This window comes from Triticum dicoccoides, chromosome 3B (assembly GCF_002162155.2).
Source record: "Triticum dicoccoides isolate Atlit2015 ecotype Zavitan chromosome 3B, WEW_v2.0, whole genome shotgun sequence".
Lineage (NCBI taxonomy): Eukaryota > Viridiplantae > Streptophyta > Magnoliopsida > Poales > Poaceae > Triticum > Triticum dicoccoides.
In genome coordinates, this window is record NC_041385.1 from 729,387,911 (window position 1) to 729,403,516 (window position 15,606).

The 15,606-nt window shown below is 45.4% G+C and overlaps 1 pseudogene; it reads right to left on the reverse strand.

Annotated features, from left to right (window-relative positions):
* Nucleotides 1–9,582: 9,582 nt before the first annotated feature.
* LOC119281972 lies at nucleotides 9,583–13,079 on the reverse strand (annotated as a pseudogene).
* Between the last annotated feature and the right edge of the window lie 2,527 nt (nucleotides 13,080–15,606).

Genomic DNA, 15,606 nt, shown 5'->3' on the forward strand with positions numbered 1-15,606 from the left:
AGAGAGAGAGAGAGAGAGAGAGAGAGAGATCAAAAAGGGGATATCTCAGTATGTCATCTTCAGGCTATGTGGCCGTTCCTTGATGCTCGGTGATCTTTGATGGCACCAACTATGCCGAGTTTGCAGGCTTCATGCGCATTCATATGCGTGGTCTTCTTTTGTGGGGTGTTCTTTCTGGCGAGGTCTCCTGTCCGCCATGCCTTGTTGCGCACGTGGCCCCAATCCCACCGGTGCCGCCGATCCTTGCTGCTGATGCTTCTTAGGCTGACCGGGATGCTGCCAAGGCTCTGGATGATGCTGCGGTTGATGCTTATGATCAGCAGGCATCCGCTTATTCCGATGCTCTCTCTGTGTACCGGGATGATCTGTCTGCTTACACTCAGTGGTGCAATGATGATGCTCGAGCTGCTGCTGTTCTCACTGCGAGTTTCCTCCCTCAGTTTGCTTCCGAGTTCATGGGACTTGGCCCAGTTGCAGCGATGTGGTCTTATCTCTGTCAGTGCTATCAGCCCTCTGGTGATGCTCTCTACCTATCTGTGGTGCGTCAGGAGCACGCACTTCACCAATGTGATTCTTCTGTTGATGAGTTCTATTCCCAGTGCTTTGCCATCTAGCGCCAGCTTGACTCTCTTCAGACAGTTGTTTGTGGAACCTGTCGTTGCTATCAGACTACTCGGTCTGATCTAGAGTTTTAGCGGGTCCATGAGGTCTTATCTCGCCTCCGGTCTGAGTTTGAGCCTCGTCGTGCTCACTTGCTTGCTCGTGGCCGTGTTCCTATCTCAGAGATACTTGCCGAGCTTCGTGCGGAGGAGACCCGCCTTCGCTCTGCTGGGTTGCTTCTGGTTCCGTCAGTTTTGGCTGCCCGGGCTCCTGTGTTGTCTGCTCGCCTCACTGCTCTGCCGCTCCTGCCCACTCCTCTAGGGGGGTGAGCCGTCCTCCTTATGCTGAGAAGGGCACGTCACGCCGTGACACCGTCTATGGTTACTGCTCCTGACCAGGTCACCCAGAGTCGGATTGTCGCCAGAAGAAGCGAGACCAGAGGCGCTCCTCCTCCAGCGGGCCTCCTGTGTCTTCCTCGGCTCCGTCACTCACTGACCAGGACATTGTTCGCCTCAAGCGTCTTCTTGCTTCCTCAGGCTCCTCGTCGACTGACTCTGCTGCTGTTGTGACTGCATCCTCCTCGTCATCACAGGCATCTACACAGTCAGGTACATCTTCGTGGGTTCTGGATTCTGGAGCCTCCTTTCATATGTCTTCTGATTCTTCCGCGTTGTCTTCTCTCCGACCTCTTGATTCGCCTGTTAATGTTCTTACTGCCGATGGCACATCTCTTCCTGTTGCTAGTCGTGGTATTCTTTCCACTCCATCTTTTTCTGTTCCGAGCGTTTCACATGTTCCTCGCCTTACCATGAATCTTTTTTCCGCTGCCCAACTTACTGATTCTGGTTGTCGTGTCATTCTTGATACCGACTCTTGCTCCATTCAGTATCGTCGCACCAAGGCTTTGGTTGGTGCTGGCCCCCGGCGCCGTGAGTCAGAGGTCCTTTGGGAGGTTGACTGGCTTTGTGTTCCTTCCGCTGCCACCACTTCTGCCAGCTCTCATGCTCTTGCTACCTCTTCGTCTGCGTCCTTCCAGCAGTGGCATCATCGACTTGGTCACATTTGTGGCTCTCGCTTGTCTTCTTAGTTCGTCAGGGCCTCGTAGGGTTCGTGTCTGGAGATGTCTCCTTATATTGTAATGGTTGCAGACTTGGCAAACAGACTCAGTTACCTTACCCTACTAGTGCGTCTGTATCTCAGCGTCCTTTTGACTTAGTTCATTCTGATGTTTGGGGTCCTGCTCCCTTTGATTCGAAAGGTGGTCATCGCTACTATGTTTTGTTTATTGATGATTTCTCTCGCTACACTTGGCTCTACTTCATGAAATCTCGTAGCGAGGTTCTCCCTATATACAAACACTTTGCTGCCATGGTTCACACCCAGTTTGCCACGCCCATTCGTACTTTTCGTGTTGACTCCGCTGGAGAGTATATCTCTCAGCTGTTGCATGGTTTTCTCACGGAACGGGGTACTCTTGCCCAGTTCTCCTGTCCTAGTGCTCATGCTCAGAATGGTGTTGCCGAGCGAAAGCATCGTCATTTGCTTGAGACGGCTCGTGCGCTGATGATTGCTGCTTCCCTTCCACCCCATTTTTGGGCTGAGGCTGTTTCCGCATCCACCTATCTCATCAACATTCAGCCATCGACTGCTCTGCAGGGTGGCATTCCTATGGAGAGTCTCACTGGTCGCTCTCCTGACTACTCAGCTCTTCGTATGTTTGGATGCGTCTGCTATGTTCTTCTTGCCCCCCGAGAACGCACCAAACTGACTACTCAGTCGGTTGAGTGTGTTTTCCTTGGCTATAGCGATGAGCACAAGGGCTATCGATGTTGGGATCCTGTGGGTCGTCGCTTGCGCATCTCGCGTGATGTGACTTTTGATGAGTCTCGTTCTTACTACCCATGTTCTTCTTCCTCGAGTTTCTCTGTCGACGACCTTTCCTTCCTTCTGCTTCCTGATACGCCCTGCTACGTGCCTCCTGTGTCACCTCTTCCTCCGGCACCTCTCATTCCTTCTCATTCACCACCGACCCCGTCTTCTTCCTCCTCCTTCTCCACCTCTCCACCATCATCTCCAGTCCGTCGTCCTCTCTCCCCGTTTCCTCTCCACTATACTCGTCGACCTCGTACTGAGGATGTCTCCTCTGACGAGCCTTCCACCTCTGCTGCACCTCTCACGCCTCCCCCGGTTCACAACCTCCATGCTCGGCCTCGCCCTCCGCCTGATCGCTACTCCCCTGATCGGTACGGTCTCTCTGTTATTGCTGAGCCCACTTCCTATCGGACTGCCATGACTCAGCCTGAATGGCAACTTGCTATGGCCGAAGAGCTCGCTGCTCTTGAGCGCTCTGGCACATGGGATTTGGTTCCCTTTCCTTCCGGTGTCCGTCCCATCACCTTCAAGTGGGTCTACAAGATTAAGACTCGCTCCGATGGTTCTCTTGAGCGCTACAAAGCTCGTCTTGTGGCCCGTGGTTTTCAGCAGGAGCAGGGGCGCGATTATGATGAGACATTCGCTCCTGTGGCCCACATGACCACTGTCCGCACTCTTCTTGCTGTGGCTTCTGTTCGTTAGTGGTCCATCTCTCAACTTGATGTTCAGAACGCTTTTCTCAATGGTGAGTTGCGTGAGGAGGTTTATATGCAGCCACCACCGGGGTACTATGCTCCTGATGGTCTGGTCTGTAGACTTCGCCGCTCCCTATATGGTCTCAAACAGGCCCCTCGCGCCTGGTTTGAGTGTTTTGCCTCTATGGTGACTGCTGCTGGTTTCTTACCCAGTAATCATGATCCAGCGTTATTTGTTCACACGTCTCCTCGTGGTCGGACTCTTCTCCTTCTCTATGTTGATGACATGATCATCACCGGTGACGACTCTGATTACATTGCCTTTGTTAAGGCTCGTCTTCGCGACCAGTTTCTCATGACTGATCTTGGTCCACTTTGCTATTTTCTTGGGATTGAGATCTCTTCGACTTCTGATGGCTTCTACATCTCCCAAGAAAAATATATCCAGGATCTTCTTGCTCGCGCTGCTCTTGGTGATGAGCGCGCTTTTGTCACTCCCATGGAGCTCAATGTTCAGCTTCGTGCCTCTGATGGTGACCCTCTCCCTAATCCCACTCGCTATCGTCACCTTGTTGGCAGTCTTGTCTATCTTGCTGTTACACGTCCTGACATCTCCTATCCTGTCCACATTCTGAGTCAGTTCGTCTCAGCTTCCACCTCTGTCCACTATAGTCATCTCCTCCGTCTTCTACGATATCTTCGTGGCACGATCTCTCAGCGCCTTTTCTTTCCCCGCTCCAGCTCTCTTGAGCTCCAGGCCTACTCTGATGCTACCTGGGCTAGTGATCCCTCTGATTGACGCTCACTGTCTGCTTATTGTGTCTTTCTTGGTGGCTCTCTTATTGTCTGGAAGACAAAGAAACAGACTGCAGTTTCTCGCTCGAGTACAGAGGCTGAGTTGCGAGCCATGGCTATGCTGACGGCTGAGGTGATCTAGTTACGATGGCTACTTGAGGATTTTGGTGTGTCTGCTACTACATCGACTCCTTTATTGTCAGACAGTACTGGTGCTATCAGCATTGCGCGTGACATGGTGAAGCATGAGCTCACCAAGCACATCGGTGTGGATGCCCACTTTGTGCGTGCTGCTGTGCAGGATCAGACTCTCGCTCTTCACTACGTGCCTTCCGAGTTACAGTTGGCAGACTTCTTCACGAAGGCACAGACTCGAGCGCAGCATAGTTTTCTTCTCTCCAAACTCAGTGTTGTCGACCCACCATGAGTTTGAGGGGGGGTGTTAGATGGGTATAACCCCTTTTTGGTTTATCCCCATTGTATAAGGGGTCTCTTGCACTTTACCACACACTTGTATATGTATTGGCCTTTGGCCCTCCTGAGAATACAGTTGTTGTTTATCCAACACAAAACACAGGAGCTTGCTAGAAACACCCAATCTTTGATTTGGTTTGTTGTTCATCTCAGGTGATTTTTAATCTGGAAAATAATTTGGCACATTAAAACCTGCATTTTGAAATGGTTCATGCAAACTGAATTTTATCTGTTCTGCATTCATGAAAATTTATGAATAGGACAATCGTGTTTGCTTTCAGAGGTTTTGGTGTACCATATCCCTCTGCACTGCATATACATTAGGATTGAAACGGTGCCATGATAGTTGGCATTCACGATTCAGGTATGAGATCAGCTCAATAATCTCCAATTAGTTTTCTTTCTTGATATCCAGGTCATAGAATAGTTGACAGTCTTTGAACAAGGGGTGTATGGGAAGTTAAGTTAAACTAGCATTTTTAAGTCAAGTTAAACTAATTCTGCCAGTTGTATTTAGTTGAATAATAGCATGAGCTTACAATTCGCAAGTGTGTGATTTGATTCGCATATTTATTTGACAAGTCCGACTGTATTTGGTAACCTATTTTTTAATTTTTAGTTTCTTTTAGGGGAGCAGCCCCATTATTTAGTATGCCCATGCAATTTGTACGAGGACCAAGGGATTATCGAACATCTCCGTAAAGAGAAAATAGCGTAGAGAGTGAGATCCGCACATACATGGATCACTGATGTGATAATAACATATTCAAATTTTGAATTTGAGAGTAATCTCGATGCAGTACATGTCAGAAGTTTAATTCTTATGGAAATAAGAAATATTGATCCCACGGGGATTTTTTTTGTTTTGACCTTTGGAGTTTATGGTCTGAAGCAACAACTTCAGATAAAAGATTCTTCAAGTTGGCTTTTACTTTCAAGTTATTAGGTAACACCATACACTTCACATTATTTTAATATATAATATTGCCTTGCATCTTATTTGTAGGCAGTAATTAAGTGTCTTATATTCAGGGATCCAGTTAATACTTTCTTACTTTTGAATCTTGGTATCTAGATTTGAGGCGATGGTTTTCCATATTACATGACTTCCAAAATATATGCATATGACACGAGAGATTTATTTTGTTGCATATTTGCGACCATGTCAGATTTCCCACATCTACTTGAGAAGAAACCATGCTTCTATATAGGAGAAGTTGCGCAAGATTTGAAGCGTGGTTTAAATTTGTAGGTTTGGTCTCCTAGATATTAGTACTATTATGATAACCATGTTATCTGAAGGATTGTGCTTCACTATTAATTTTTGACGTCGTTTCTGGCAGATTTCGTAACTCAGCATCATTGCATCGAAGATGGCTAAGATGTTGAAGATATGTCGTGTGAAAGGAGCGGGGAGGCAAGGATGGGACAGGCAGGACACTGGAGTGGAGGAGGAACACTGCAACAAGGTATGTGCAGAGAACAACCACCCTGTCGCCAGGTCACGACTCCTCTCTTGCGATCTAGAGCAGATAAATTTGATGGCAGTAACTTGCCATAATTGTTATGTTTAATTCTATTATGTGTTGGGTTTATTAGCAAGATTTGGTCCGTTTTGCTCATTTTAGTTGTCATCTGTGAGTTACTATTCCATCACAGTAATTTATTTGGAAGCAATTCTTATTCAGACTGAGACTTTCTGGGTAGGTTGTCTTGACTGATGTAAAAACTAACATTGGCAATCCAAACTTGGCCCAGCTCTCCATCTAAAATCAATCTTAAAGAACTGAGATTATTTTTTTGCAACATCAAGTGAATTTGCCTTTGGTTGACCGATATTCTCCGTCTTTTTGTTCCAATATTCTTGCTCTTTGGTTCACCAAACACCATCTCATATTTTGATTTATGAAGCGGTCATTTAACAACGCAATATCCCAAAGTAGCAGCATATTCTTTCCCTAAAAAAAGTAGCAGGCATATTCTTAGGCAGAAGTACTGATTTTAGATTGCCGGTTGTATCTCAAACTGAAATCATAAGTTAAATATGGTTCATTGCAGCATATGTTCTCCATATAATTTGATATGCAAGCTTTTGATGCTAACTACTACATCCTTACAATGTGAAGGGAAGCAAGAGCAGATAGCAGTAGTAGTTATAGCTGAAGTGATAACGTGCACTTCTCTCTTTTCTGAACAACACTTGATTTTGTCATGGTAATAGTCCTTTATCATATTTAGTTGACACATAAATGGTTCTTTACTGAACAATACTTGATGTGTGTATGTACGATGGTGATGAACCTTTAAAATGGTCCATTGTCCAACAAGGGGATTCTAATTTCTGACTGAATTATAATGTAACAATATGATTTGCAATTTTAGATGGTTGTATATTTGACCCATACTATGGGTCAAGGCCCGCATGTACATGTTGTTCACATACTGCAAATGAACTACAGGAGATTGTAAACGCTTGGGCACCATGTGTTGAGAAATTGGGCATTGAGATAAAAGATTATATAACTGATGCAAAGGTGTGTGATATTTGTTTCAGGAAGAGTGTTGATTCATGAAGAATGATATTATAAATTATTTGTATGATTCATGAATTAGGTGCTGTGCACTTTGTGAAATTTCAATATTTTTGAGAAATCTATCCTATATCAGGTCATGTTTCATATAATGTGTGTTGGTCCAAACATGCGTTGCACGTGCATGTTTACTAGTATCAAAAAAATAAATATACTTTTTAATCACTCTTGGATTTCTATATTTTTTTTTGATAAATAGCAACTGCTGTTTGGTTTGATTGCATTGTATACACAACTATTCAGTACTCCCTCCGTTCCTAAATATTTGTCTTTCTAGAGATTTCAAATGAACTACCACATACGGATGTATATAGACATATTTGAGAGTGTAGATTCACCCATTTTGCTCCGTATGTAGTCACTTGTTGAAATATCTAAAAAGAAAAATATTTAGAAACGAAGGGAGTATTTCACAATGCATGTGCATGCTGGAGATTCAAAAGGAGAGAGAAGAAGCATTCCGTATTTCACCACACAGAGATGGGTTACTTGATATGATTAATACCCATGTAAATCCCTGAAGAATTATACTTTTTTGGGATAATATTTATAAATTTTGGGCTACATGACTGTATACACAAACGAGAGCAAAAGAGATATGCATACCACCAACAAAAGTTAGGTCTAAGGTCTTCTATTTCGCAACCGGTTTCTCCACGCATTTGGCAGCACTCCAGGTTCGGCTCCGTTGCAAAAGAATGAATTTATGACATCATAAAAATTGATTCCAATCGATGACACTTTAAAGGGATGAACTGAAATGAATACATTGTAAATGTATTTAGACTTCTTTGAGGGAAAATGTATGTCGACTTTTTTTTAAAACGGAGGCAAAAGCTTTGCCTCATCTCATTAATAAAGAAGAAGAGAGTTTCCCGGTTAATTAACGGAAAACCGGGGCAAAAACCGGTACAACATGCCCACACAGGACACACAGGGCGACCTGGCCACCCGCACAAGAACGTACACACGCCGTCGAGAAGAAAAGCGTCGTCGAGGTTGCAGCCCGGCGTCATCGTCATCACACCTCCACGAGGGCGACTCTGACTCCACCATCGACGGCCACCGAAGAAGCCCTCACCGCAAACAAGCGTCGAGGGCTGCGCCAGCCGATGCCAAACAGTCAGCCACACGCGCCGGCGACCAGACAGCTCCGACTATCGCCGAGCATCCCAGGGGAAACGCGTTGGACTTGCGCCGAGCCAGCGCCAGAGCTGACCACCCGTCTCGTGTCATCATCACCGCAAGGGCCCCTCAGCAGCTCCGACTTCAGGAAAACAAAGCGGGGCACGGCGACCCCTCGAACACGCCGGAAAAGACCGACTACCAAGACCCATCTGCAAGCCTCCTCCGCTCGAAACAGCCATTGTTGCCATACAAGAAGCCACGCCAACACCCACATCGCCGGACAGGCAGCCGACCGCAATGTCGTGAGCGTCCAGCACATGGAGTATGCAAACGGGATCCGAAGCTCTTCAAGGCGACGCCCCAAAGAGGGAAGCGACGATATCGACGCCGTCGCCTGACCCTGCCGGCCTTAGGCTTTCACCCGAAGAGCAAATCCGAGGGTGTAGGAGGATGCGGGGCTCCACAACGACGCCTCCAAGGAGGTTATTCGACGCCCACAGGCGCCGACGCCGCCGGCCGGCAAGACCGGGCAAGCTTCCGCCCGAAGCAATCCAACACCGCCATCACCCCCACCCACAGCTCCTCCGCTAGCCCACCCACCTCTCGAAGAGCCACCGCGCCGGAAGCACTGGAGAGCCACCAAGCTGCACGCCTCCTCGTCGGCCCAACACCGACGAGCCAGAATTGGCCAGATCTGGAATCCCACCATCGCAGCGTCACCAGGAACCACCAAGGCCAGCGCAGCGCCAGCCCGCGCGAGGACGAGCACACAGAGCAGGGGGGGGGGGGTCCGCACCCGCCCATACTTGCCGGAGAGGAGCAGCTGGCCTGAAGACCAGAGCTCGCCGACGAAGCTGCCGTGGCTGCCACCCGCGAGAGCCCTTGCTCGGAAGCCGCCACGCCAGAGAAGATCAGCGGCGGAAGAAGCCCAGCTGGCCGTCGGTGGAGCAGCCGACCCGCCTAGATCCGTTGCGCCATGAAAAAGGGGATCGAGCCTCCCCCACCCAAAGCTCCCGCGGCCTGACGAGATGAAGACGACCCCGCCGCCACCGTCCGCCGCCCGGGCTTAGCCCGGCGGCCTCCTCCGGCGACGGCAAGGGGAGGGCGTGGGGCGGGAGGGCGGCCCAGCGGCGCGGCTGAGGATTCCGCCCGTGTCGCCTCGGATGAGACGACGCGGGGGCGAGATGTTCCGGAGCCGGATTCTGGCACCCAGTCGAAAATAATTGTATGTAGACTTTAACATATATGATGAGCACACTGTGACATGGATACTGATACATTCGGTGGAGGTGTGTTCATTTTGTCGATCTAGCTGGGCTTACGCTGTATCCACACATAGATGAGTTACCTTATTACACGGACATCATGGATACGTACTCAAGTGTACATGGCAGCATCGTATCCATCTTGGTTGATTACAACATAACCTAAAGAGATACCGGATTGAGGAAGAGTGCGGTGACGAGGTCCTTTAGGTCGCCACCGAAGGTGTAGGCATCCCTGCCTTTGAGATAAATGATCTCGTTTGTCCTTGCTATGTTCACCACCACCTCTGCCGCCGGCAACAGTGCACGGTCTATCTCGATGGTCACCTGGTTCAATATTCTCCACCTATTCTCTAGGAGTGCGGCGACAGCTGCCATAGCTTCATCACCCGTTGAGTCGTTCTCTATCATGTAGCACTCCACGGCGCTAGGCATATCCTTCTTGTGCTTTCCCAACTGCATATATGTCCGTAAAAGGGGTACATTTGATGAGTATGCGCATATGCTCATGCACCATGCAATGAATGTACAGCATATCACATTCTAATATGCAAACTTGTCTTTATTTTGTTTGCCAACATATATACCTTGTAAGAAGACATGTCATTGAGGAAGCGAGTGACCTGTGAACCAGCGCGGACCATTCCAGGAACTCTGTCTACCCATTCAAATACCTCTTGGCTTGCCACATCACCGTAGCCCATTAGTGTCACGAGAGTAAGCATCGGTAGACCCGAGGTCATAATAGATATCTCCTCATGTTCCTTGAAGCTCGGCCGATATTTCTTGCTAGACAAGACAGCCTCACGTAGGTAATATTCTGATGACAGCTTGTACTGTGTCATAATTTGAAACATGTGACATATGAATTAGTATCTCTGATAAATATTAGGAAGAGAGATAAAATAATTAATTGTACATACACATGCTCATACACTTTTAGTTGAATCTGTATCTCAATATAGTGCACCATACCGCTTTTTTAATGTAGGCCATGCGATACTTGTGGTTTGGTTCCAATGCATCCTCAAACTCTTTGAAATTGCCGAGAGTTTTGATGTACAACATGTGAAGATATTCCGGTAGAATAGAAACCTCATTTGCATCCCATCTACGAATAGATAGTACAATGATACCCATTAGAGATCATTTATACAAGGTCCACAGATGAAGTGAGAGTGAGAGATAGATCTAATAACTCATGAATCAGATAACTAGTAGTCTACCTTTGCATTGCTTCATTGAGCTTGTGACACTCCTCTAATGTGGCATGGACATCAAAAGTATCATCTAGAAGAGACACCATTCCAAACACCTTGGCGAATAGGATCCGTGCACGAGAGTACTCCTCCTCATGGAGCATTCCACATGTTCAAAAGTAGATCTCCACCATACGGTCACGAGCATATGGTAGCTTCACGGTCTCATATAGGTCCCTTCACCATCTGCATGTGAAAATAGTTATTTTAACATAACAATCTTATAAATACCGATGACGTTTCTACTTCTTCAGGCGGGGTACCCTATCTATGCCCATGTCCTACTTCTACTTGAGTAGATTTTGTTTTAACTCTTATCTGGTATATTGTCTAGCTAGTTGGCCAAGATGATGATGTGGCAAAAGGACTATTTCGTTGAATATATGATATTTAGTTTAAAAATTAAATCATAGCAAGAGTTATTGATTCTCACACGCGCGCGCGCGTGCATGCGTGCGTGCGTGTGTGTGTGTATTCAATTGTCTCCAGAGTCCTTTCCCTTTTCAATGCCAATAAGCTAACAAAAATATTATCATGTGTTTCCAGTGCTATTTTATTTAATTCTGCAAAAAATCTAAATATACTCCCTCCGTCCGGAAATACTTGTCACACAAATGCAGAAAAATGGGTGTATCTAGAACTAAAATATGTCTAAATACATCAATTTCTCCGACAAGTATTTCCGGACGGAGGGAGCATATTATATCTTGCACAGTGAAAGACAACCACAACCGGTCCCTCCAAAACCAATGTCAAAATCATTCATACTCTTGAGGATTAATGTCCGACTAAGCATCAAATAACAGTTTGCATAATTTCTAAAGACAATTTCAGCTTAAGAAAGACGGTGGTAAAGATCCTAAATGACAATACTTGAAGATTAGGAGACAATATGGCACATTACAAATGCCTTGTGTCCAAAAAAGCCATCTAGCTAGCATACGAAAAGACATACGACACAATATCTACAACATAATAAACTCATATGTACATGTTGGTTTTATTATAGTGAAGAACTAGGATAAGCATCAATGAGAAAAGTTCAATTTATGAGAAGAAGACTTACAATGAGAGGTCCTTGAGCTCCTTGAGGTGAAGGATCCTAACGAGGTTAAAGTTCAGCCTAGAAAGCTCTAGCAACATGCCATCGTACACCCCTTCCTGCTCATACTCATCAATGTAGTGCATGGTTTCAATCCTTCTTGTGAACCGTGGGAGGGGGATGTCTAGGGAACGGGAGATCTGCTCTACAATTGGTGATCCGACATTGCCTTTGATAGCCTCCAGGTGGCCCCTTGCAAAGGAGATGACATCGTCGAGAGCGACCTCACCTGGTGTTGTCATGTGAGCTGCATTGTACAAGCTCAAAAGGCCCCTCGGGTCACTGCCAACGCTTTCGCTGAAACTACCTTGGTCCTCTCTGAATTTATCGAATACATCTGCATGCACATTGATTCAAAAATATATTATCAACAGACGCGACATGCATATTTTGAGCTGCTAAAATAACACAGCTTGATTCAAAATGGTTACTGATTAGTGACACTATGCACTTAATTACCCTCAGATGCCCAAAGTCCATGTTGCCGAAGTAGGCGAAACTTAAGTGCGGTGATGTGTAGGCTATTGGAGCCGTCAGTCTCCACCTGCTCTGCATGGACAAGGCTTAGTGCCTCTTCAATCTCTTCACGGAAGTGATTGTCTATGCCTAGTCGTTCAAGTGTGTACACATATGTTAGTGCATCGGCTACAGTCATGGCGTCCTTGCCCCCCTTGAACGCCTGACGTACTTGCCCTTTAAGTTGCTCCGCCCTCTCCCTCATCCAATCCTTCGACCTCTGCTAGAAAGAACTCAATTAATCTTTGGATGTCAATCGTGCAGGTAGGATAAAATCATTAACTTGGACTATCCCACAAAAAGGAACTTCCGTAGTGAAGTTTCATGTAGCCTATTTTACTCATAAGATGTGTGTTGTCATTTGCGCGGTATTTGGTTCCTACGACCGTAATGAACTAATATCATCTACATAAAAAAGTTGACGAAATTCAATGTAGAGCATGGATGGTCCACGAAGCGTGACCTAATTAATCAACATGTAGCAGCTTCAAATCCTTGATTCTATAGAGTACTTAAAAGTTCTACCCCAAAATCAAAATTAAATTGTTGAAAGATAATGCATATAGTTAACATCAGCGCGCATGTTAGTGTAAGCATGCATGCATGCATACCTGTGAGATAGGAGGGACGTAGGTGACAAAGAAGTCACCCCACACGGAGGGCGCAAACTTCTCGCTAGTATCGACGCCACCGGCGGCCACCTGCACAGTGCTGCTGCCATCGGTCTTGGTCACCATATCGTGGCAGTTCACGACAGAAGCAGCCTGGATCGAGGGCGCCATTCAAAGGGTGCTGCAGTTACAATAATGTATTTGCTTCCTCAGCTGGTTGCAAATACTTGTAACAACTAGTGATGTACGTAGTGAGGTACTACAAGCAGTGCTTGCTGCAGGTGATGTATCTGAGGCTACAGGGGTCTCTATTTATAGACCTATAGCAAACTTGGCTATAGTTGTATCAACTGGTTGTATTGCAGTACTTCAAATGAGCCTATAATTAAGCGGGCCCAATCGTACCAAATCATTGCAGCCGTTTAAATATTTGGCGTTAGGTATGTCTCATGCAAAACGTTGCATTGGAGTACTTCAAATGAGCCTATAATTAAGTGGGTCCGAGACTCTCTACATCGTACCAAATCATTGTAGCCGTTTAAATATTTGACGTTAGTATGGCTCATGCAAAACGTTGCATTGCAGTACTTCAAATGAGCCTATCATTAAGCGGGCTCGAGACTCTCTACATCGTACCAAACCATTGCAGCCATTTAAATATTTAGCGTTAGGTATGGCTCATGCAAAACGTTGCATTGCACTACTTCAAATGAGCCTATAATTAAGCGGGCCGAGACTCTCTACATCGTACCAAACCATTGCCGCCATTTAAATATTTGGCGTTAGGTATGGCCCATGCAAAACGCGTGTAACATAACTAACTAGATTATTCCCTGTACTCGTGTAGGACGTGCATGTATCCACGTAGCCTATGCCGGTGGCTTGGCGATCGAGCAGAAAGCAGCAGATGAGTAAAGAAGCAGCTGATGCAGATATGCTATACAAAAAAATAGTGCTATAGAAAGGCTGTCACAGATGGCTCGCTTACTATGCATCGTTTTCCCTATATGGCGCCCGACAGATCATGTACGTACGTGTCCTCCATTAACATAGACGGATGCTATTGCAGTGCTATTGTAGGCTGTTTTTTCTGTTTTTGCAAGTTTTTTTTAGTCAATAGTTTTGCTATTATTGGGTTCTCTCTCAAGCAAGCCACAGTGACGAAAGCGAGGCAGGGTAGATTGCTAGCAGCCTAGCACAAAAATAGAATGAATTCTACAGAGTGTGGTTCTAATTAAGGCATACTTTTGTTTTGCTGGAGATTCTTAGACATACTTTAAGGTTTTGCCTAACAAAAAAGATCATACTCCTAACAGTTTTATGTATATTTACTAGTTGCGGGCATCTTTTGAGCTTCCATGTTAATCCTAGTTGTTAGAAAATTGTGTCGGATGGACTAATCATCCACTAAAATTGTGTCAATTCAAGCTTTTAGTGTATAGATTTTCTGTTAGTTTCTCTCTCAAGCAAGCCGCTGAGACAAACACGAGGCTGGGTAGATTGCTATAAAAACATAGAATCAATTCTTTGATGCTAAGATTCATGGTTCTTAGACATGCTTTAAGTGTTGCCTGGTGGAAAAGATCATAGCAATTTTACGTACATCTTCCATCTCAAAATGTAAGATGTTTTTCAACATTATATTATTTACTAATTTAAGGCATATTTTCATCCTCCATTTTAATCCTAGTTGTCAGAATATTGTGTCGGATCAACTAAACATCCATCATTGGCCGTCAAATGAAGTGGCATACCCTGCTCCCGCCCTCTGCCACTAGGGGTATACTCCTCTCCTTCCTTCAACGCCGCTTCCCGCCTGATCTGCCAAGGACGAGTTTGTCTCATAAGCCATACAGCCTCCATGACAATATTGCCCCAACATGTATCAAACAAATTAAATATTTGCAACACTAAGTATTTTTGTATGAGGAATTTGTTTATATATGTAGGTGTAGGGGCATGCTAGTGGTACTCACTGAATTTGTTTATATTTAGGAATGGAGGTAGTACATGTTTATGCATCTATAATGTTGCTGGACCGTGTTTTTTCATTCACTCACAACTCCAATTTTTTGTAATAACTGGTGAAACATTTAGGATGCTATGGAACTACCAAATGGCCCGTCTATGACTATGATAATTTTACACTATGATGCCTTGTATATCTGCTAGCTAGGAACAAAGAGTCCTAACTACTGTATTCATGGGCGGACAAAGAAGGTGTGTGCAGATGTGATTGTGTGTCCACGTACAAATAATCCAGAGCACAATATAATATCTTCATGTTCTTTCCCTAGCCAACAACTCCAACTTCTTGTATTTCTTTGCAAAGCATCACAATTAGATGAAACGTTTACAATACATTTCCCTTCTACTTAAACAAATGACTAAATGCCGAAACCTTTCTAGACTATGACCACTAATTTGAACTAGCATGCCGTATATATTCTGCTAGCTAGCAGGTAAGAAAGAGTCCTAGTAAGTATTGATGCGGGCCATGTGTATGCAAATGAGAGTGGTTGCGCTTGCGCTCGTACAATAATCCAGAGTCTATAATCTTCATGTTTTGTCTTCTACACCGACAGCTCCAACTTTTTGAGTTTTTATGTAAAGCATCACAATTAGATGTCACGTTGTCAACACAGCGAATCCACCCAATGTCTGGTTTGCTAAATTTACTTATAAATATTTTTAGCAC